This window comes from Scyliorhinus torazame, chromosome 8, assembly GCF_047496885.1.
Source record: "Scyliorhinus torazame isolate Kashiwa2021f chromosome 8, sScyTor2.1, whole genome shotgun sequence".
NCBI lineage: Eukaryota > Metazoa > Chordata > Chondrichthyes > Carcharhiniformes > Scyliorhinidae > Scyliorhinus > Scyliorhinus torazame.
Window position 1 is genome coordinate 144,161,086 of NC_092714.1, and position 22,622 is coordinate 144,183,707.

At 46.0% G+C, this 22,622-nt stretch overlaps 1 protein-coding gene across 2 annotated transcripts in view; it reads right to left on the reverse strand.

Moving 5' to 3' along the window:
* gtf2f2a (general transcription factor IIF, polypeptide 2a) overlaps window positions 1–22,622 on the reverse strand; it is a 259,984-nt gene that overhangs the window by 44,374 nt on the left and 192,988 nt on the right. The gene's annotated exons all lie outside the window — the stretch shown is intronic.

A 22,622-nucleotide genomic window follows, 5' to 3' on the forward strand; every position in this document is an offset into this window, starting at 1 on the left:
GCACTGTAAATTCTATGATAATCTATGATTAATTCTGGATTGCTCCAACATAGCTTCAATGAGCTGGCATAGCCACAATAGGCTGATCCCTCTGTTTGTTGTAAATAAAAAATCTCTACAGAAAAGAATACACTCAGAATCTAAAACAAAAACAAGCAAATTTAAATTTGTGCATCAAAATGTTGCTATTTAATTGACATGATCCGCTCATCATTCATGCATTCAAATTCCTTCTATTGGCATGAAGCTGAATTCACTCCAAGTTGCTAATTTCGGGAACTATTAAATGATCACAAATCATTTGTGCAAGCTAGTTTTCAAATGGTTTGTTTCAAATTGACTGACATATTTTTATGTTGCACTTGCAAATTCAAATGATTGCCAAACCATATCCTGTTACTCTGGAATGATTTCAAATGACTCAAATAAAAACATATTTTATATAAGGTGCCACAGAATGAGAAGGAGCATCAATGATCTTTAACATGGAATGCCAAATCTCAGTCATGTTACTGTGGGGAAGTGTCGAGCACAGATCAGATCATTCAACATAGGGAAGAAAAACATATCAGAAGAATCCATTTTTATGAATTTTCCAATAATTTCTGACAGAACAGCATTGGTGATACGTCAGCAGCAAGTTTTCCATATGTCTTCTTTACTGGGGAGATGATGGATGGGAGCAAATAGCTCAGATATATACAATACTAAAGACAGAAAAATAATTTGTATTTAATGGTTTTATCTTTTGGCCCTGGTAATGAGATTTTCTGGTAGGAAATATGGTAAATTATAACCTAGTTATGAATCATTAATTGCAAAAATTAAGCCATATTGCCAAATGTAATTTGTAGGATCTTGAAAGGCTGGCGGCCACCAAGTAGGTTAATGAATAAATGTTTTATTAAGGCAAATAAATATATACATAGATAAAGGCTACCATACTCCATGACTCCAAACTCCTAACAGTAAAACCCGATTGGCCCTACAGGTCACATGAATTTCACTAGAATTTAGAAGGTTAAGGGATGATTTGACCAAAGTCTTCAAGATATTCACAGGAAAAGATGGTAGATAGTCAGCTTCATAACTAAGTTTGGGCAGGGTGATTGAGCAAATGAAAGGGGACGTCCGTAGGTGGGGCGTGCTCCCGCTGCCATTGGCGGGGAGGGTACAAACTGTGAAGATGACAGTCCTCCCAAGATTGCTGTTTGTGTTTCAGTGTCTCCCAATCTTCATCCCTAAGGCATTTTTTAGGGAGATGAACCCGGCGATTTCTGGTTTTATATGGGCCGAGATAGCCCCGATGGTGAAGAAGGTCCTTCTTGAGGGGGGACGCGGTGAGGAGGGCTTGGCCCTTCCGAACTTTATTTACTATTACTGGGCAGTCAATATTTCGATGATTAGGAAATGGGTAGTGGGGGAGGGGTCGGTGTGGGAGCGAGTGGAAGCGGCATCTTGCAAGGGCACGAGTCTAAAGGCTCTGTTAACACCACCTCTGCCGTTCTTGCCGGCACGTTACTCCACATGTCCAGTGGTAGTGGCAGCCCTGAGAGTGTGATGGCAATGGAGGCAACACATGAGACTGGAGGGGGCGTCGGTATGGTCACTGATCTGCGACAATCATTGGTTCGCTCCGGGGGTTCGCTGGACGGGGGCTTTGGGAGGTGGCAGCGGGCAGGGATTGAGAGATTTGATAATCTCTTCATTAAGGAGGATTTCCCGAGCCTGGAGGAGCTAGAGGAGGAGTTTGAGTTACCGGGTGGGAACGGATTCTGTTACCTGCAGGTACGGGATTTTGCCAAGAAGCAAGTTCCAAGCTTCCCTCACCTCCCTCTAAGGGAACTACAGGATAAGGTGATGTCTAGAACAGGGGTTGGGGAGGGGAGGGTCTCGGAAATATATAAGAAACTGATGGAGTGAGAAAGGATCCCAATCGAGGAGGTGAAGAGGAAGTGGGAGGATGAGTTGGGAGGGGAGCTGGAAGTTGGGCTATGGGAGAAGGGCCTGAGGAGAGTCCATGCAGCCTAGTTGTGTGCCAAGCTCAGCCTGGGCCAGTTCAAGGTGGTCCACAGGGCTCATATGACTGTGGCTGGATGTGTAGATTTTTTGAGGAGTTGAAGGACAGATGTAGGTGGTGTGGGGGAAGTCCGGCTTGTCTGATGCGGAGGGGATTTTGGCAGGGATTCTCAGATGTCATGTCAGAAGTCCCGGAAGGGGGGGTGACTCCGAGTCCAGAGGTGGCGGAGCAGGGGTGGGGGGGGGGGAAACGGGGGGGGGGGGGGGGACGTTTTGGCCTTTGCCTCCCTGGTGGCCCGTAGCCGGATTGTAATGGGATGGAGGGACTCTGAGCCTCCTAAGTCGGGGGTGTGAGTCACTGACATGGTAGGGTTTCTTAGGCTAGTGAAGATTAAGTTTGCCTTAAGGGGTTCAGTATAGGGGTTCGCTCGGAGGTGGCAGCCATTCATCAACTTCTTTAAGGAAAACTGACCGTCAGCGGGGGGGGCAGGGGCATGGCAGTGAAGAATAAGGGCAGGCAATCTAACATATGGGTAGCTAGGAGTTAGGGCGGGGGGATGTTGGGTATGTTACTGTGGGGCTTTTGCATGTGCAGGAACGCTTGGTTGTTTAGAATGTTAAAATTATAAATGCCCCAAAAAAATATTTTCTAAAAAAAAAGAAAAGACGGTAGATAAAGATAAACTATTTCCACTGGTTAGAGATTCTAAAACCAGGGGACATAGTCTAAAAATTAGGGCCAGACCATTCAGGAGAGATGTTGGGAAGTACTTCTTCATGCAAAGGGTGGTAGAGGTTCGGAACTTTCTCCCAGAAACTGAAAGTTGAAGCTATTACAGTTGTTAATTTTAAATCTGAGATAGATTTTTGTTTAGCAAAGACATTAAGGGATATGGGCCAAAGGCAGGTATATGGAGCTGGGCCACAGATCAGCCATGGTCTCCTTGAATGGCAAGGCAGGCTCGTGGGACTGAATGGCCTACTCCTATGTTCCTCTGAGAATTCACCCCCTTAAAGGGGAATGATACCACATCCTTTCCCCTCAAGTTCCTGATTAACACATTACAACAACACGGGAACTATTTACAATGTTATACAATAAATGGATCTCAGCACAGTCCCATATAAGGTAAGCCATGGGTGGCGAATATCTGTCATTGCTGATAAGGTTGTGGACTTCATTTCGTGTATGTCCAACCATGTGGAGTGAGCATCTATGATGAGCAAGAACATGGAGCCCATGAATGGGCATGTCCATGGTCGACTGGCCACTCTCAAGGATGCATAAAGGCCGCAGATGTCAATTTTTGCTGCATCTGATACTGGTCGTGTTATTTGACCGGATTCTCTATGTCGACATTCATCCAGGGCCACCACACAACTGCATGCGAACATTTCCATCTTCGCCATCCCAGGAAGGGCACAGCGTAGCTCTTGCAATAATAGCTGTCTAGCAGGAGTGGAAATTACCACCTTTGTTCCCCATAATAATACGCTGTCTTTGCAACTTAACTAGTCTTTTCTTATCTGAAAGGATCTTAACTGCTCAGACCTGTTATCATAATGCCAGCTGTGAAGGACCAGGGGTTGGATTCTCCGCCGGCAGGATGCTCCGTTTTGCCGGCAGCCTGGGGGTTTCCCAACAGCGTGGGGCTGCCCAACAATGGGAAACCCCATTGACCAGCAGGCGTAATGGAGCATCCCGCCAGTGGGGTGAAACAGAAATGCGGCGGGGCGGAGAATCCAGCCCCATGTGTTCGACTCAAGATAATATGGATCTTTTGGGGTCCAAAACTTGAGCTGTTGCGTCGACAATGCCAACGTAGAGAGAACGTTTAAAGCAAGAATGGTTTCCTGTGGGACAGGTGGAAGTGGTATACTTTCAGGTAGGGGAAGGCAGCTTAAAGAATCCACATTTGAATGTGTGTACCCTGCTTATGTTGACACATATACTCACAGGCTTCCCACAATAGAGCCCAGGGTTGGACCCTCAGTGAAGCTATGGGGATGGGAATATCCTTATCCTCCCTAAATAAACCCAACAGGGGTCTGTGGTTGGTAACTACTATAAAATGTAATTCAAAGACATATTGATGGAACTTTTACCACTCCAAAGGCTAGTCCTTTTTTGATTTGTGAGTAAGCTTGTTCAGCATCAGTCAGAGTCCTTGAGGCACAAGCGATGGTTCTTTCTGAACTTTCTTCCATAGGTATGTGATAAAACCACTCCGATTCCGTCGGGAGATGTGTTGCAGGTAAGAAGGATCTCTTTGAGGGGTCAAAATGAACCAAGAGACTTGATGACTATAAGTTAGTTGACCTGCTCAAAGGTCTCTTTCGGATTCTCTCTCCAATACTTGAGTAGTGTGTGTAGGGGTGTCAAAATTGTAGAAAGATTAGGAATAAATCTGCCGTATTAATTCTCTTTGGACATTCCTGTTATCAGTACATTGTCTAGATAGATAAGTCCTGTAGAAAGCTTTCCATCATGGCTTGCAAAATTGCATATACCAATGACTCCGCAGGGTAGCTGGGTATATTGATATGGGCCTTTGTTGGTATTTACCAATTCTAATTGCTGGTATGCATGACACAGATCAAATTTAGTCTACGTTAAACCTCCTGCTATTTTAGCCTACAGATCTTCAATTCTTGGTACTGGGTATCGGTTCAATTTTGCCGCCTGGTTCACAGTTAATCTGTAGTCCCCACATATCCTAATAGGTCCAACTGACTTAACCACTGGTACAATGGGAGACACCCATTCCGAAAACTGCACAGTTTGATGATGCCTAATTCTTCTAGCTGCTCGAGTTCAGACTTAACCTTCTCATGTAAGGCAAGGGGAAGGGTCGAGCTTGGTAAAACTTGGGCCTGGTTTCAGCATCCACATAAATCTCGCTTTCAGGCCAGATTGGTGTTGGAAGCTCCTGGGCGTTGTGGTTGCTCCCAGGATCCACAAAGCTTCCCCAATTATACATGGCTAGCCTGTACTATTTAACTTCAGGATTCCTCCCCCCCCCCCGCCCCGCCCCCCCCTGCGCCCCCCCCCCGCGCCCCGCCCCCCCCCGCGCCCCGCCCCCCCCCGCGTTTAAGGTAATTTCTGCCTCTGCTAACAATTTCTTTTGCATCAACACGGCCATACAAATGTCTCTGAACATGTCGCTGAATACTGAACCCACAGTCCCAAACACTCAATGCCCAACGTTTGTTTTAGGTGTGCCATGAACGGCGCTATAGTCCCCCCCGGGGCAGAGATCTCCCCAGTGTTGTTCTGATCTATTTAATTACAAATGTCTCCCTCCAACCTCTCACATATTCCCTTATCCGCAAGGAGACCAACGTCTAATCTCCACCGAGGTCTGCAAGGGGATGGTTTATCTGCCTGCAGGTCCACACAGTGTGGGGCGTGGTCAGACACCAAAATCGGCGAGTATTCTGTCCCCGCAACTCTAGAAATCAACATGAAATGAAAACCGCTGGTTGTCACAAGTAGGCTTCAAATGAAGTTACTGTGAAAAGTCCCTAGTCGCCACATTCCGGCGCCTATTCGGGGAGGCTGGTACGGGAATTGAACCGTGCTGCTGGCTTTGCTTTGCTTTACAAGCAATGCGGATCATATCGTCCAATTTCACTCCTCAATGTAGATGCAAAGCTTCTGGCTAAGATCTTGGCTACCCATATTGAAGGATGTGTTCCGGAAGTAGTTGGAGAGGATCAAACCGGGTTCGTAAAAGGCAGATTGTTAGCGACCAATATACAATGCCTGCTGGAGGACATGAGGTGGAGGTTGTGATGTCAATGGATGCCGAGAGGGCATTCGACTGATTGGAATCGGTGAACCTATTTGACATTTTGGAGCGACTTGGGTTTGGACAGGGTTAAACTGTTGCATAAAGCCCCGGCAGGGGTGCCCACTCTCTTCTCTGCTATTTGACCTTGCGATCGAGCCTTTGGCAATGGCTCTTCGGGCGTCTAGAGAGTGGAGGGGTTTTGAGCAGGGCAGGGGGGGTGGAACACCGGCTTTCTACGTCTGCAGATGACCTCCTATTGTATGTTTCCAACCTGTTATGGGCCAGGGTTTAGAGAACCCCAAAGTTTATCATGGAGTTCACCTGACCCACAACTATTAATAGATTGTGGTATGAGGAGCACACGGCCCACTCTACAGGTGTGGTACAGCAGAAATGGAAAAGTACTTTTTAAAGCAAATCAATCTTTATTCCATGAACTCAAGTGAACCTTTTTAAAAACATAGTGAACATCTTAGCAACCATTAATTTAAATACAACCCCCAAAGAATACAACACTAAGTAATCCTTAAGCTGTCCTTTTAACATCCATAAGACTTAAAAAATAACATCAGGTTATTACTGAGAGCTTATTAGTTTTAAATCACCAAAGGATCGATTTACAGTTTTTAGATTAGAGAGAGAGACTAATACCCCTTCTGGCTGTGACTGCAGCTATCCAGCTCTGAAAACGAAACTAAAACACACCCTGCAGCAAACTGTCTAAAACAAAAGTAAAAAGCTGACAGACAGTCCAGCTCCACCCACTCTGACATCACTGCAGTAGTAAACACCCATTTCATAAAGGTACTATCACTACAGATATTTATATACACACCCATTTATAAACACCCATTTCTGAAAGTTACTCCCACATGACACCTCCCCCCCCCCCCAAAAAAAAAAAACCATCAACTTCAAGATGGTTTCATTTTTCACCTTTTCACTATCCTTTAAGAAATGCACACAGTAAATATACTTTTTTGTTTAAAAAAAACAACACACGCAAACAGGTACAACAATATAGTACATTTTTTGTTTTTCCTCCAACTGGAATCCTTCTCGATTGACAGTCTCTTTGAACAAGGTCCTTGCACGATCCGTCCATTTCTCTACGCCTCGGCATTTCTCTTTAAAGTCAGATACTTTAGTTCAACCTGATCACAGAGTCCCTTGTAATTCTCCAACACAGGAGCATTGGTTATCACAGCTTTCAGGCAGTCAAATGCCTGTTGAAAGTTCGCCATCCACTGAAATTTGACGTTTCTTCAGTAAGTCCATCAGTGGAACAACCACGCTACAAAACCTTTGCACAAAAGTTCGCTCAAATCCACTCATGCCAAGAAATTGCATTATTTCCCTTCGTCCTGAGGGTATTGGAAACTCATCAATAACTGTTGGTTTCACATCCCATGTGACCATGCGAACCTGTCCAATTGTATGGCCAAGGAAAGTGACTTGGGCTTTCCCAAATTCACTTTTGGCTAGGTTTAACACCAAACCCGCCTCCTGAAGTCGATCGAATAACTCCATCAGATGTTTTAAATGTTCTTTCCTTGTCTGGTCAAAAATGACCAGATTGTCGATGTACACCGCACAATTGGGTAATCCTGAAACGACTTTGTTAGTTAACCGTTGAAATGAGGCTGGGGCGTTTTTCATGCCAAATGGCATAACTTTGAATTGGTATATACCAAAGTGGAGTCACAAAACCTGAAATCTCCTTCGCCCTTTCGGATAAAGGTACCTGCAAGTAACCTGTAAGTAAATCCAGTTTGGAAATAAAAGCCGATTGTCCCACTTGCTCAATGCAATCTTCCAAACGTGGGATAGGATAAGAGTCCGTTCTTGTAACTGCATTAACCTTTCTGTAGTCCACACGCAACCATTGGGTACTGTCTGGTTTAGATACCATCACTATGGGTGAGCTCCATTGGCTGCAACCCACTTAAATTATGCCATTTTAAAGCATGCTCTCAATCTCATTGTTAACCTGTGCCAATTTTAAAGGGTTAAATCTATATGGATGTTGTTTGATTGGAACCTCATTTCCCACATCTACATCATGTATAGCCATTTTAGTACTTCCCAATTTATCGCCACAAACTTGTCCATGTGGTATCAATAACTCTTTCAGATCAGTTCGTTTTCCTATGGAAGGTAACTCAACAATTTATCCCAATTTTTAAGAACATCCTTGTTTTCCAATTTAATTTGAGGGATATCAAATTCACAGTCATCTGGATTTGGTTCACCACTGAGTTAGAATCATTAAAACCTCCTCCTTTTTCTCTCCTTCCCTTTCAAAGTACCTTTTAAGCATATTCACATGACACACTCGGTCAGATTTCCTTCTATCTGGTGTTTTTACCACATAATTCATCTCACTTAATTTCCTTTCAATCCGATAAGGTTCACAAAACCTAGCTTTTAAAGGCTCACCTACCACTGGTAACAACACTAAAACTTTATCTCCACTGGCAAAACTACGAACTTTGGATTTCTTGTCCGTGACCCGTTTCATCACATTTTGTGCAACTTTCAAATGTTGTCCAGCCAATTCACCTGCTCTATTTAATCGTTCCCTAAAATTTGACACGTAATCCAATAATGTAATTTCCGATTTCTCACTCACCAATTTTTCCTCAATCAATTTAAGTGGTCCTCTTACCTCTTGACCAAAAATTAATTCAAAAGGACTGAATTTGGTTGACTCATTAGGTGTATCCCTAACTGCAAACATGGAATTCCTTTATCCCAATCCTCTGGATAATCTTGACAATAAGCCCTCAACATTGTCTTTAATGTCTGATGCCAACTTTCTAACGCTCCCTGTGATTCTGGATGGTACGCAGTTGATTTAAATTTTATTCCTAAGCTATCCATAACTTCTTTGAATAACCTTGAGGTAAAATTTGATCCTTGATCCGATTGTATTTCTGTGGGTAGTCCACATCTAGTAAAGAATTCAAGTAATTTCTCCACAATCATTTTAGCTGTAGTATTACGTACTGAATGGCCATGGAAACCTAGTAGACACATCTATTACAGTCAAAAGATATTGATTCCCACTTTTCATTTTCGGAAGCGGTCCTACGCAATCAATTAAGACCCTTGTAAAAGGTTCCTCAAATGCTGGAATGGGCATTAAGGGAGCTGGTTTTCTCACTGCTTAAGGTTTCCCTATCACTTGACATGTGTGACATGATTGACAAAATTTAACTACATCTTTATGTAGTCCAAGCCAATAAAAATGTTTCTGGATTTTAGCTTGAGTTTTCCTTATTCCCAAATGACCTCCCACTGGTACCTCGTGCAACTTGCAACACCTCCTTTCTATACCCTACCGGCAATACTACTTGATGAACTTCTGCCCATTTTTCATCCGCCTGCATTTGTAAAGGTCCCCATTTTCTCATCAAGACATCACTTTTACAGTAATAACACTCTGGTGTACACTCAGATTCCTCTTCCGTATATGCTTTCTGATACAGAAATAATTATTTCTGTATCTTTCTGTTGCAACTCCGTCAATTTTCATGAACTAAAAATATCCACCTCATCCTCCACCTGTTCTTGTTCTTTTTCTTTAAAATATATTTTATTGAAAATTTTTCGATCACAATTTTTTCCCCTTACACATCAAACATAAGAAAAAGAAAATTTAACAGTGAACAAATGGCTAACCAACATGGTAAACTAATCATTTAACATGAAATAAAACTTTCCACCCCCCCCCCCCGGGTTGCTGCTGCTGGTCATCTATCTTCCCTCTAACGTTCCCCTAGGTAGTCGAGGAATGGCTGCCACCGCCTGCTGAACCCTTGAGCCGATCCTCTCAGCGCAAACTGCATCTGCTCCAGTTTTATGAACCCCGCCATATCGTTTATCCAGGCCTCCAGTCCGGGGGGTTTCGCTTCCTTCCACATGAGTAAAATCCTACGCCGGGCTACTAGGGACGCAAAGGCCACAACATCGGCCTCTTTCGCCTCCTGCACTCCCGGCTCATCCGCAACTCCAAATAAAGCTAGCCCCCAGCCTGGTTTGACCCGGACCTTCACAACCTTCGAAATCACTCCCGTCACTCCCTTCCAATACCCCTCCAGTGCCGGGCACGACCAAAACATATGTGCGTGGTTTGCCGGGCTTCCGCCGCACCTCCCACACTTGTCCTCCACTCCGAAGAACCTGCTCAATCTTTCTCCCGTTATGTGTGCTCTATGTAGCACCTTGAATTGAATCAGGTTAAGCCTGGCGCACGAGGAAGAGGAATTTACCCTGCTTAGGGCATCAGCCCACATACCCTCCTCTATCTCCTCCCCGAGCTCTTCTTCCCACTTTCCTTTTAGTTCGCCCACCAGCTCCTCCCCCTCTTCCCTCATCTCTCGGTATATCTCTGACACCTTGCCCTCCCCGACCCACACCCCCGAAAGCACTCTATCCTGGATCCTCTGTGTCGGGAGCAGCGGAAATTCCCTCACCTGTTGTCTTGTGAACGCCCTCACCTGCATATACCTAAGGAAGTTTCCCCGGGGCAACTTATACTTTTCCTCCAATGCTCCCAAGCTCGCAAACGTCCCATCTATAAATAAATCTCCCACCCTCCTAATTCCTAACTGGTGCCAGCTCTGAAATCCTCCATCCATCCTTCCTGGGGCAAACCAAGGTTGTTCCTGATTGGGGACCACACCAGGGCTCCCTGCACACCTCTCTGTCGCCTCCATTGTCCCCAGATATTTAATGTTGCCGCCACCACTGGGTTCGTGGTAAACTTTTTTGGTGAGAGCGGTAGCGGCGCCGTCACCAGCGCCTCTAGGCTCGTCCCTTTACAGGACTTTCTCTCCAGTCTTTTCCACGCCGCTCCCTCTCCCTCCATCATCCATTTACGAATCATCGCCACATTGGCGGCCCAATAGTAGTCGCCCAAATTCGGTAGCGCCAATCCTCCTCTGTCTCTGCTACGTTGTAAGAACCCCCTCCTTACCCTCGGGACTTTCCCTGCCCACACGAAGCTCGTGATGCTCCTGACTATTTAAAAAAAAAAGGTCTCAGTGATTAGTATAGGGAGACATTGGAATACAAATAAGAACCTCGGGAGGACCATCATCTTAATTGCCTGCACTCTGCCCGCCAACGACAGTGGCTGCATGTCCCACCTCTTAAAGTCCTCCTCCATTTGTTCTACCAATCGTGTCAGATTACGTCTGTGCAACGTTCCCCAGCTCCTAGCGATCTGAATCCCCAGGTATCGGAAGTTTCTTTCCACTTTCCTTAGAGGCAGGCCTTCTATCTCTCTACTCTGGTCCCCAGGGTGTATCACGAAAAGTTCACTCTTCCCCATGTTAAGCCTATATCCCGAGAAATCTCCGAACTCCCTCAATATCTGCATGACCTCTGTCATCCCCCCCACTGGGTCCGTCACATACAACAGTAGGTCATCTGCGTATAGCGACACTCGATGTTCTTCTCCCCCCCTAATCACCCCTCTCCATTTCCTGGAGTCTCTCAGCGCCATGGCCAGTGGTTCAATTGCCAACCCGAACAACAATGGAGATAGCGGGCATCCCTGTCTTGTTCCCCTATATAGTCGGAAATACTCCGATCTTTGCCGACCCGTGACCACACTTGCCGTTGGGGCCCCATAAAGGAGTTTGACCCAGCTAATAAACCCGTTCCCGAACCCAAACCTCCTTAGCACCTCCCATAAGTACTCCCACTCCACCCTGTCAAATGTCTTCTCTGCATCCATTGCCGCCACTATCTCTGCCTCCCCCTCTACTGGGGGCATCATTATCACCCCTAATAGCCGTCGCACGTTGACATTCAGTTGTCTCCCCTTTACGAACCCTGTCTGGTCTTCGTGCACCACCCCCGGGACACAGTCCTCTATCCTCGATGCCAGTACCTTTGCCAGCAATTTGCCGTCCACATTCAATAATGAAATAGGTCTATAGGACCCACACTGCAGCGGATCTTTATCCCGCTTCAAAATTAGCGATATCGTCGCCTCCGACATTGTCGGGGGTAGAGTCCCTCCTTCCCTGGCCTCATTAAACGTCCTCACCAACAGCGGGGCCAACAGGTCCACATATTTTCTATAAAATTCCACCGGGAACCCGTCTGGTCCCGGAGCCTTCCCTGCTTGCATATTCCCCAGCCCCTTAATAACCTCGTCCACCCCAATCGGTGCCCCCAGGCCTTCCACCTCCTGCTCCTCCACCCTCGGGAACCTCAATTGATCCAGGAACTGCCGCATCTCCTCCTTTCCCTCCGGGGGTTGGGACCTATACAGCCCTTCGTAAAAGGTCTTAAACACCTCGTTTATCTTCCCTGCTCTCCGCACCATAGCTCCCTTTTCGTCTCTAATTCCCCCTATCTCCCTCGCCGCTGTCTTCTTTCGCAGCTGATGGGCCAGCAGGCGACTAGCCTTTTCCCCATATTCATACCTCATCCCCTGTGCCTTCCTCCACAGCACCTCTGCCCTTCTGGTGGTCAAAAGGTCGAATTCCGTCTGGAGTCATCGTCTCTCCCTGTACAGTCCCTCCTCTGGGGTCTCCGCAAATTCCCTGTCCACCCTTAAAATCTCCCCCAGTAATCTTTCCCTTTCCTTGGCCTCTGTTTTCCCCTTGTGGGCCCTAATGGAGATCAGCTCTCCTCTGACCTACGCTTTTAGTGCTTCCCATACCACTCCTACTCGGACCTCCCCGTCGTCATTGGCCTCCAGGTACCTCTCAATACATCCACGCACTCTTCCACAAACTCCCTCATCCGCCATCAATCCCACATCTAATCGCCAGAGTGCTCGCTGCTCCCTTTCCTCTCCTAGTTCCAGGTCCACCCAATGTGGGGCATGATCCAAAACAGTTATGGCTGAATACTCAGCTTCTTCCACCCTCGAGATCAACGACCTTCCCAGAACAAGAAAATCTATCCGGGAGTACACTTTATGAACATGGGAGAAGAAGGAGAACGCCCTAGCCCTCGGTCTAAGAAATCGCCATGGATCCACTCCCCCCATTTGGTCCATAAACCCCTTGAGCACCTTGGCCGCTGCCGGCCTTCTTCCGGTCTTAGATCTGGATCTATCTAACCCTGGGTCCAGCACGGTGTTGAAGTCCCCTCCCAATATCAAGTTTCCTACCTCCAGGTCCGGTATACGACCCAACATCCGTCTCATAAATCCCGCATCGTCCCAATTCGGGGCATATACGTTAACCAGCACGACCTCCATTCCCTCCAGCCTGCCACTCACCATTACATATCTACCTCCGCTATCTGCTACAATGCTCCTTGCTTCAAATGCTACCCGTTTCCCCACCAGTATGGCCACCCCTCTATTCTTTGCATCTAGCCCTGAATGGAACACCTGTCCCACCCATCCTTTCCTTAACCTAACTTGGTCCACCACCTTCAGGTGCGTCTCCTGGAGCATAGCCACGTCTGCCCTTAGTCCTTTCAAGTGCGCGAGCACTCGGGCCCTTTTAATCGGTCCATTTAGGCCTCTCACGTTCCACGTGATCAGCCTCACTAGGGGGCTACCTGCCCCCTTCCCGTGTCGACTAGCCATCACCTTCTCTAGGCCAGTCCCGCATCCCGCTTCCGCGCTCCCCAGGCGTCGCATTCCATCCCCGACCACCCACTCTTTAGCACCCACTCCCCCCCCCCCCCCCCGTGTGGGGAACTCCCATCTACCTTGCGACTGTCTTCCCGTCATTATCTTTCTGGCGCGGGAACATCCCTATAGCTGACCCGCCTCTTGTGGCGCAGCTCCCTTTCCCCTCCCACTCCCATTCCTCATTCTCCGCCTATATCCCTTCTTTCCCCCCCAACCGGCGCCCACATTTCTTAGTGTCTCCCCCCTTCCCAATTTACTTCTCTATTTACATCGACAGTAACATTTCCTGCAATATCAGTCCCTCAGTTCCGATCCAATTTCTCATCTTTAATAAAGGTACATGCTTCTTCCGCCGTTTCGAAATAATGATGTCTCTCCTGGTACGTGACCCATAGTCGTGCTGGCTGCAGCATCCCGAACTTCACCTTCTTTTTGTGTAACACCTCCTTGGCTCGGTTAAAACTCGCCCTCCTTCTCGCCACCTCCGCACTCCAATCCTGGTACACCCGTACCACTGCATTCTCCCATCTGCTACTCCGTACCTTTTTAGCCCATCTCAGAACCTCTTCTCTATCTTTAAGGCAGTGAAATCGCACGATTGTCGCCCTAGGTGGTTCTCCCGCTTTTGGTCTTCTCGCCGGGATCCGATGGGCCCCCTCCACCTCTAAGGGGCCCACAGGGGCCTCAGCTCCCATCAACGAGCTTAGCATCGTGCTTACATAAGCCCCGCAATCCGCTCCTTCCACTCCCTCAGGGAGACCCAGTATCCGAAGGTTCTTCCTTCGCGCTCTGTTTTCTAGGGCCTCGATCCTTTCAATGCACTTTTTGTGGAGCGCCTCGTGCGCCTGTGTTTTGACCGCCAGGCCCAGGATCTCGTCCTCATTATCCGTCACCTTCTGCTCCACCACGCGGAGCTCTGTCTCCTGGGTCCTTTGTGCCTCCTTGAGCCCCTCAATTGCCTGTAGCATCGGGGTCAGCACCTCCTTATTTAGTAGCTCCACACACCGTCTTAAGAATTCGTCTTGCTCGGGCCCCCATGTCGCCTGGGCTTTCTCCGCCGCCATCTTGTGTCTTCTCCCTTTCTGTCCCTATCGTCGAGGATTCCTCGCGCTGCAGCCGCCGATATTTTCCTCTTCCGTTGGGGGGGGGGGGGGGGGGGGGGGGGGGTGGGGACTCCCTATTCACTCACCCCACACTGGGTTTCGTCGCGCGAAAATTTCCCGTTGGGGCTCTTAAAAGAGCCCGAAGGTCAGTTGGAGCTGGAGCCGCCGAAACGTGCGGCTTAGCTGGTCATTGCCGCAACCGGAAGTCGTTCTTGTTCTTTTTCAACCATCTGATCAAAAATCGTTTCTGATAATTGAACTTCCACTTCATCTTCACTCTTTGATTTCTCCTCTTGTCTTAACCTGTGATTTTGCGACCTTGTTATTACACAATCCGGAGAAATCCCAGGATATTCGCCCTTCAACACTTCAGTTGTCTGATTTTCCACTGGCTTATCAACCACAGTAGGCATCACTCCCACCTGCAATCCAGCGATATCATTACCCAAGGTAAACTATATTCCTGGACAAGATAGTTTTTCTATTACTCTTACTACCACTTCACCACTCGTCACTGGACTTTCCAACCTTACCTTATATAATGGAACACTACTCCTCTCATCCTGAATTCCACATAACACCACCTTTTCTGGCAACATTCTTCACAAACTACATAACTCCTCATCTCTTACCATTAAAGATTGACTAGCTCCCGTATCTCTTAAAATTGTGACTTCTTTACCTGCTCCTCCTGATACACATGAGTAAACTTTACCCACACAAGTAAATTCTTCAAAGACATCTGGCACCTTCTTATCAATCACCTCTTGATCAGGCTGTACAATCTTTTGCACCTCCTTCGCTTCATTTGGGCTTTCCTTTACCACTTTAACAAACACCACTGTCTTATCCTGTTTTACCACTTCAGCCTTCCCAGTGCTTTTCTTCACCACCAACACTGTGGCTTTACATGGCCTAGTTTATTACAGTGAAAACATTTGAAACTTTTCATGTCTCTTCCACCCTCCTGGATTTCTTTTATAATCTGAGGTACACTCTCCTTATTATCTCCCATCAGATCACCTTTACCTTTACCACTGGAGTATTTCTTATGTCCCCAGTTTCTATCCCTCACAGGCTGAAACTGATGTCGGAAACCAAGCTTTGATTTATGAACTAATTCATAATCATCTGCCATATCTGCTGCTAATCTCGCAGTTTTAACCATCTGTTCTTCCACATGAGTTCTCACGACATCAGGAATTGAACTTTTAAACTCCTTCAAAAGTATAATTTCTCGGAGAGCTTCATATGTTTGGTCTATTTTCAAAGCCCTTATCCACCTATCAAAATGACTTTGTTTGGCCTTTCAAACTCCATGTATGTTTGACCAAATTCTTTCCTTACATTTCTAAACCTTTGTCTGTAGGCTTCAGGCACTAGTTCATATGCACCCAAGATGGATTTTTTCATCTCCTCATACGTCTCAGATACCTCCTCTGATAGTGATGCAAACACTTCACCAGCCCTACCTAACGGCTTTGTTTGAATCAGTAATACCCACATGTCCTGTGGCCATTTCATTTGTTTAGCTACCTTCTCAAATGAAATGAAAAATGCTTCTACCTCCTTCACATCAAACCTTGGCAATGCTTGGACATATTTAAATAGATCCCCACCAAGCCTTCGACTATGACGCTCTTTCTCACTATCCTCATCACTATCATCCAACTGTATGTTTCCCTTTCCGCCTGCCAATTTTAACTGACTTGTCATGTTTCATGATTTTCTGAAGTTCAAACTCTCTCTCTTTATCTTTTTCCCTGATTTGTATCTCCCTTTCTCTTTCCTTTTCCTCTCTATCTCTTTTGTATTCAAGCTGCTTTAATTCTTTCTCGTTCCATTTGTTTAATTTCTAACTGAATTTTTGCCATTTCCAATAAGTCAAGCTCTCTCAGGCAACTTTAAACGCTTAGCCACCGTCATAATTACCTCACCTTTTCGCATTTTGTCAGGTAATGTTAACTGCAATGTTTTTGCCAAATCTAACAGTCTGCTTTTAGTCTCTGTCCGTAAGGTACTGCGTGTGACCATCTCCACCCCCAAAAACCTATGTGCCTCTGAAAGAGCCATTGTCCACAACACACTCCCCACTTAAACCAGAATACCACACCTGAAAAGCAACCACAATATGCTCACCCCTCACTGTCTTTAAGTTCACTCAGCCAATCCAATAGATAGACTTTTATCCCGGACGAGCCCCCAATTTGTTATAGGCCAGGGTTTAGAGAACCCCAAAATGTATCATGGAGTTCACCTGACCCACAACATTTAATAGGTTGTGGTATGGGGAGCACACGGCCCACTCTACAGGTGTGGTAGAGCAGAAATGGAAAAGTACTTTTTAAAGCAAAACAATGTTTATTCTATGAACTCAAGTGAACCTTTTTTAAAACATAGTGAACATCTTCGCAACCATTAATTCAAATACAACCCCCAAAGAATACAACATTAAGTAATCCTTAAGCTGCCCTTTTAACATCCATAAGACTTGAAAAAGAACTTTTAACAGAAGCACATCAGGTTAAAGTCACTACCGAGAGCAGTTATTAGTTTTAAATCACCAAAGGATCGATTTACAGTTTTTAGATTAGAGAGCGAAAGACTAATACCCCTTCTGGCTGTGACTGCAGCTATCCAGCTCTGAAAACAAAACTAAAATACACCCTGCAGCAAACAGCCTAAAACGAAAGTAAAAGCTGTCAGACAGCCCAGCTCCACCCACTCTGACATCACTGCAATAGTAAACACCCATTTCTTAAAGGCACTCTCACTACAGATATTTATATACACACCCATTTATAAACACCCATTTCTTAAAGGTATTCTCACATGACAAACCCCATGGAGTCATTCGATAAGATTCTGGGGATTTTGAGTGAATTAAGCTCCTTCTCCGGATGCGGCAAAGAGCGAGATGCTTTTGGCTCTGGAAGACGGGAGCGGGCCCCAGTTTTGCCTGGCTAGAAAGAGCTTTCGCTCTTTGGGGATTCAGGTAGTGCAGGATTGGGCCCATCTTCACATGCTAAAATCTGGCAAGCTGAGTAGAGGGATGAAAGAGGAGTTTAAAAGATGATACAGGTTGCCTCTATCTTTGGGTGGGAGAGTTTAGACTATTAAGATGGTGATCGTGCCGAGGTTCCTGTTTGCATTCCAGAATCTCCCAATCTTTCTGCCGAAATCCTTTTTCCGAAAGATCAATTGGCTTGTCCTGGGCTGTGTATGGGCGGGGAGGGTTCCCCACACTAAAAGAGTTTGTCTGGCGAGGAGTAGACAAGGAGATAGCCTGGCCCTTTCCAATTTTCAAAGTTACTACCGGGCTGCTAATAATGTTCTGGTCCGAAGCTGGATGTTAGACCAAGAGTGGGTATGGTGCAGTGTGGAGGAGGCCTCGTGTAATGAGACCCCCTTAAGGGCACTGGCTTCAGCTCCCCTTCCATTTTCGCCGGGTAGATACTTATCAAACCCAGTGGTGGTTTCTACTCTGCGGGTTTGGAACCAATGCCCGTTACATTTTGGTTTGGAGGGCATGTATAGAAGGCCCCGATTAGTGGTAACCATAGATTCGTCCCAGCGAGATTTAGGGAATGGGATGGCCTGGGGATCAAATGTATTGAGGACCTGTTTTTGGGTATAACATTTGCGGACCTAAATGAGCTGATGGAGGCATATCAAATGCCCAGCGGTAACAAGTTTAGACACCTCCAGATAAGGGCCTTTTTGAGTAAAGAGATGGGTTCAGTCCCAATGCTGCCGCCCTTGAGTCTACAGAACCAGCTCCTTTCGGAGGATGATATTGGGGAGGGTGAGATCTCCAATGCATACGCCGAGTTGGCCAGCAGGGAGGAAGTTCCGACGGTGTTGGTGCGACAGAAATGGGTGGAGAAATTGAGAGGCACGGTGCAAGGTTAGATTTCGGAGGAAGCGCTGCATAAGATTAATGCACTGTCACACGTGCTAGACTTAGTATTATTCAGCTTAAAGTTGCGCATAGAATACATATGACACCGGAAAGGCTGAGCCTTTTCTTCCCAGAAGTGGCTGATCAATGTGCATGATGTATCGGGTCCCCTGCAAACCATATCCACATGTTCTGGTCCTGTCCAAAATTGGTGGGGTTCTGGGAGGGTGTTACAGATGTATTGGCTCAAGTGGTGGGAGTGGCCATCTCACCTTCTCCATGGCTAGCTATTTTTGGTGTGAGAGGGGGTCCGGGTGTCTTGGTGGGAAAGAAGGCCGATGTCATGGCTTTCGCCTCCCTATTAGCTCGAAGAAGGATTTTGCTTAACTGGAGGGCCTCAGAACCACCAAGCACTGGGTCGTGGGTGCAGGACCTTGCTGTGTTTCTTCATTTGGAGAAAATTAAGTCCGCCATTAGAGGTACGGATGAGGGGTTCTTCGTGAGGTGGAAGCTGTTCATTGACTTTTTCAAGAACTACTAGAACGTCAGTGGGGGGGGTGGGAAGTAGGGGAGGGCAATGGGGTACAGTAATTATTGGCTGTTAAGGGGTGGGGGGGGTACGCTATTCTGTTTTAATAACATTTCTTTGGGGGTGTAGTCAATGTACTTGTGTATACGGGGGTCCCTGTTGTGTTGTATTGCTAGTGTTATATGCATTATTAATATGTTATGCAATGTTCGATATTGTTTTGTGTTTTGTTCCTGTTTCTGCATTCTTTGGATATATACCTTCAATAAATTATCTTTTAAAAAAAAGATTGTATAATAGCTTTTGTGTACATGGACACCTTTATTCCTCCACCGTTCCTTCCACCATGAACAAAGTATTTTGGATTTGTTTTTCCCAGATCCAAAGTGGATGATCTTACATCTGTCCACATGGACGTTCATTTGTCATTCACTGAATCCAAATCTCCTTGTAATGTCTTTATCATTGATAAATGTGAAGAAAAACTGAAGTTCCAGTACAGATCGTTGGGGAACATGACTTATCACATTCCACCAATTAGCAACAGACATAGGATTAACCTCTCTCAACCACCACCTTTTCTCTTGCCATCCCCCCATGCAGCAATCCAAAGATTAAGAATCCCGACAGTGCAGAAGGAAGCCATTCGGCCCATCAAGTCTGCACCGACCCTCTGAAAGAGCACCCTTCTTAGGCACAATCCCCCACCCTATCCCAGTAACCCCTACTTGGGGCAATTTAGCGTAGTCAATCCACCTAACCTGCACATCGTTGAACTGTGGGAGGAAACCGGAGCACCCGGAGTAAACCCACGCAGACATGGGAAGAATGTGCAGACTCTGCACAGTCATCCGAGGTCGGAATTCAACCCGGGTCTCTAGTGCTGTGAGGCAGCAGTGCTAACCACAGTGCCGTCCAAAGGTTCCTGTGCAAGCCACGTACATACAAGTCAACCCCTTTAAGTTATTGCATATATAGAGCCATGCAAAAAGACAGTGCACCCAAACATGGCCCACAAAGAATAAAATTAGAGGGGGTGTTTACCACAGGCTCCCCAGATTTAATTCATCCCTGGAATCTCAGAACAGATTCCCTGGTGTTATCACCTCTAGCCAGGAAACGAAAAGCACATTATTTAAAATCTATAAATTTCCAAGCTGGAGACCGGACAAACCTTTGAGACACACTAACTGCCACCGCAGCACTTTTCTAAAGGAAAAAAAATCATTTATTTTGTCCAGCACTGCATTGAGTAGTGTGGCTACATTAAGTTTCACATTTATTCTTAGACATTCTAACATTAACTGCAACAAATCTTTCAAATACTTCAAAAAAAAGTTTCAATCAATCAGTCTTTGCATTCTTTCTGTAGCACATCACAACAATAAGAGAAGTGTAATTATAAAAAACAAGTTAGGTCAAAGAGTCACATAAACATTATGATATTACGGCAGTGAAAATATTTCACATCAGTTGTTACTGCCCACATAAATGTTATAAAACAGTACCCAATTATTGTTCATATAGCACTATGATACAATCTATTAAATGCTGTTTGCTTTAAAAAATGAAAGATGAGTTATGTAATTCATTTTGAGGCAGGTTTGACAAACATTAATGTGTCAAGTTTTATAGCTTGCTGAATCTAGAGTCGAAGTAATTTTAATATCTTGCTGTAGTAGGAGGTTCAGTGCTGAATAATGACACAGCATTGCAACAGAAAGGAGAAAAGCGAGTCTTAGTAGGAGTGGGGGTCCAGGAGGAACAGTGAGTGTCAGTGAAAGTGGGTGTTTGAGTTAGAGAACAAGCGTCAGTAGGAGTAGTGATCCAGGAGGAAAAGTAAGTGTCAGTGAAAGTGGGTGTTTGGGTTAAAAAAACGTCAGTGGGAGTGGGGGAGGCCATGGGTGTCAGTAAAAACCACAAACCCACAGAAGTTTCCAGCACTGCATCTGTGCCAGCTCTTTATCACATCAAAAACAAATTCCACAAAATAGCTCTCTCCTTGTAATGCCAGAGCTTCTCCTACTTTAAATAATCGTATAATTTTGGGATGCAATGGTTGTTGGCTAAGCTACCTACTTACAGTGGCAAGAATTCCATAATCCATCAAACCTGTGTTATGACCTGCTCTAATCTCTTTCAATCGCTTAGTTACACGAGTTACTAGAGGAGATGGTATTTTCCCTTCAAAACACGCTAATTTTTAGAAAATGTATTAAATCCTTCTCTGCTCCATAGTGGATCTATTCCATTTTCGTAAATCTCTCCCATAACTAGTTTCCGATCTTGTGGAGTTACAAGTCAGTGACTTTAATGTTCTTTTGAAAATAGTGCAAAGCTTCCCACAGCTCTTGCATTCTGTACTCTTATTAATAAAACCCAAAAGAGTGGCAGCTCTATGCCTCAACTAACCAACCCCTCACCATTTAATGCATATTCCCAAAATGCACTCTCTCATTAAAATATTCCTAATGCCTTCCTCACTTTTTCTATAGTCCTCCTCACAATTTGCCAACTCTCTTATTTTTGTGTTGTCTGCAAATTGAGGTTATGCTTCTTACGAAAGTCTAAGTCATTTATACCTCTTATGCTCAAGTCTAAATAATTTACACTTGCATTGAGAAGGAAACAAATGCTTGGGTACCCACTACCAATCCTGGTGAAAGCTGAGCAACACACATTTACCCTAATTCTTTGCCCTCCTGCCTGTCAACCAATTTTTCATTCATGCTGCCCCACATCTTATACCATCTACATGAGCAGGGATCTGGGAGGAAATGTGATATTGGTGAAGCTGGGGCATCAGTGTGAAGGGAGAGAGAAGCTGGGGGGTGGTGCTGCAACTGCACAAAGGATTAAGCAGAGTTTGAATAGGAGCATTGACAGGGGCAGGAAATCAAGGATTGATGGGGCGGTGACCCTCCAGGAACTGGAGTCAGGATCAAGAACACAGATGGAGTCTGAGAAATCAAGGTTCGATGGGGGTAGTGACTCAGCAGGAAGAGAGATTAGACGCAGAGACGGAGATTGGGAGACACAGCAAAGAAAGCGAAGACAGGAGCCAGCAGAGAGAGCAAAATGAGGGGAGACTGAAGCCAGCAGAGAGAGCAAAATGAGGGGAGACTGAAGCCAGGAGAGAGAGCAAAATGAGGGGAGACTGAAGCCAGGAGAGAGAGCAAAATGAGGGGAGACTGAAGCCAGGAGAGAGAGCAAAATGAGGGGAGACTGAATCCAGCAGAGAGAGCAAAATGAGGGGAGCCTGAAGCCAGGGGAGAGAGCAAAATGAGGGGAGCCTGAAGCCAGCAGAGAGAGCAAAATGAGGGGAGCCTGAAGCCAGCAGAGAGAGCAAAATGAGGGGAGACTGAAGCCAGCGGAGAGAGCAAAATGAGGGGAGACTGAAGCCAGGGGAGAGAGCAAAATGAGGGGAGACTGAAGCCAGGAGAGAGAGCAAAATCTGGGGAGACTGAGCCAGGAGAGAGAGCAAAATGAGGGGAGACTGAAGCCAGGAGAGAGAGCAAAATGAGGGGAGACTGAAGCCAGTAGAGAGAGCAAAATGAAGGGAGCCTGAAGCCAGCAGAGAGAGCAAAATGAGGGGAGACTGAAGCCAGCAGAGAGAGCAAGATGAGGGGAGACTGAAGCCAGGGGAGAGAGCAAAATGAGGGGA